Genomic DNA, 1,897 nt, shown 5'->3' with positions numbered 1-1,897 from the left:
TTTTTTTAATCAGCTGTTAATAAATTTAATCACATGACAAGTATGTTTTGTTTTTTTTAAAATGAATGAAGAATTGTGCGTGTGTGTGGTCGTGAAATACCAGCCAATGGAATTATTTGCAACAACAATACAACAAGTTGCGGGCTAAGTCCACTCGCCCCTGTACACTGGCCCCAGTCGAGTAGCCAACTTACAGTCGCCCAGTTGCTGTACTTGTCACCTGACCTTTCTGGATGAGGTCTTCGGAGCGGTTTGCTGTGTGGGCCCACCTACGTTAAGAACAGAACTTCGTCTCCGTCCTTTTCGGTACGAACTACAGGACCCTGACCCATCGGAGTTCATCAGTTTTGTAATTAGCAATTTTTTTTTTATTGTAATTTGTTTTCAGAGGGAGTATTTTTTTTTTATTAGTTTGTTAATTGAGCTCTATATTATTTAGAAGGTTTTTATTTGTTTTCAATATAATTTATGTATTTAATTTAATTTAACTTACAAATAAATGATTTATCCGAGCCAGCGTTTATTTATTTTTTTTAGTTAAGCTTTCCAACAAGGAGACTATGTCGAATTGAGGTGGCTTAACAGGGGGAAATACTTCTGAACAGGTAGATAGGTTTAAGTATTTAGGCTCTATGGTAACTAGAAAAAACGAAATATGAGAAAATAAAAGCAAGGTTAAAGGCGGGACATGATTGTTAATTTTCAATTTCAAAATTGCTTAGTTAACGCATTCTGTCTAAAATTTAAAAGGATTTACAAAACTATTATCCTTCCTACTCTTTTTACGGATGTGAAACGTGGCCTTTTACACTAAGGGAAGAACGCTTTGAGGTACATAGATGGGAAATTGCTTTCAGACTTATTTGGTTGATTTGAGTATGGAGAGGCGACACTGGACAGATGTATGTTCACTATCCCACTTAATAACTTCGGGTTCACTATCCGTTTATTATTATTATTAAGTACCTTTCCAATTTTCCAATCTCATGAAATTCTACATATTCTACATGATGTGACCTGTAGTAGATTATTACTTGCACAATAAAGTTGAATTTTTTTGTTTCTGGCATAGACACTTGCTTATTAAATATCATTTTGGATCAATTTATGTTCATTGCATTTCAATCCCACGCTTTTATTTCCAATGATTCTTTAAAGATAAACCGTCCTTTATATCTAGATATTATTAACTTTCAACTATTTCACATTACTATTACACTTTCCTTCATGTATTATCAATTTGATTTTCTTTCTGATTTGCATTTTCTCTTTCGGGGTAGTATTTCTGACTTTTGGAAATTAATTTCATAATTCCACCTTCTACAATAAGGATCTATTTACTTATCATTTATTATAATAGAAGATTGTCAGAGACCAAAACTCATCAACATTAGAATTCTAATTGTTTGCCACTTATTAAAATACCCCCTGCAACACATTATTATCTCTCTTATTCTTTTAATGTGTTTGTAAGTTTTTTTTTTTTTGTTTTTTTTCATACCCTCCTGTAATGATGTTAGTGAATATTTGGTACATACATATAGGAGGTATGCTATATGTATAGCTGGGTGTTAACGATACCTTGGATTGCTTTTTGGCATTATAAGGTTACAAATACAATTTTTTTTTTTCAAATACAAAATATATATATTGGAAGATTATTGATTGACCGTGGTAAAGATGAAAGGAATATGGTCCGGGTGCGGTAAAAAAAAACTCAAATAGTAGAAATATACTATAAACTACTATACTATAAAGTATAGATACATAATATACTATAAAATATAGATACATATCTTTTTTAGCCCTGAAGAAGCCCTGCAACGTGGGGCGAAACGTTGGCTCATTAAAATAGTATATTTCTACTATTTGAGTTTTTTTTTACCGCACCCGGACC

This window comes from Halyomorpha halys, unplaced genomic scaffold (assembly GCF_000696795.3).
Source record: "Halyomorpha halys isolate HHAL.00 unplaced genomic scaffold, Hhal_1.1 Scaffold84.1, whole genome shotgun sequence".
Classification (NCBI taxonomy): Eukaryota; Metazoa; Arthropoda; class Insecta; order Hemiptera; family Pentatomidae; genus Halyomorpha; species Halyomorpha halys.
This window is presented reverse-complemented; position numbering follows the sequence as displayed.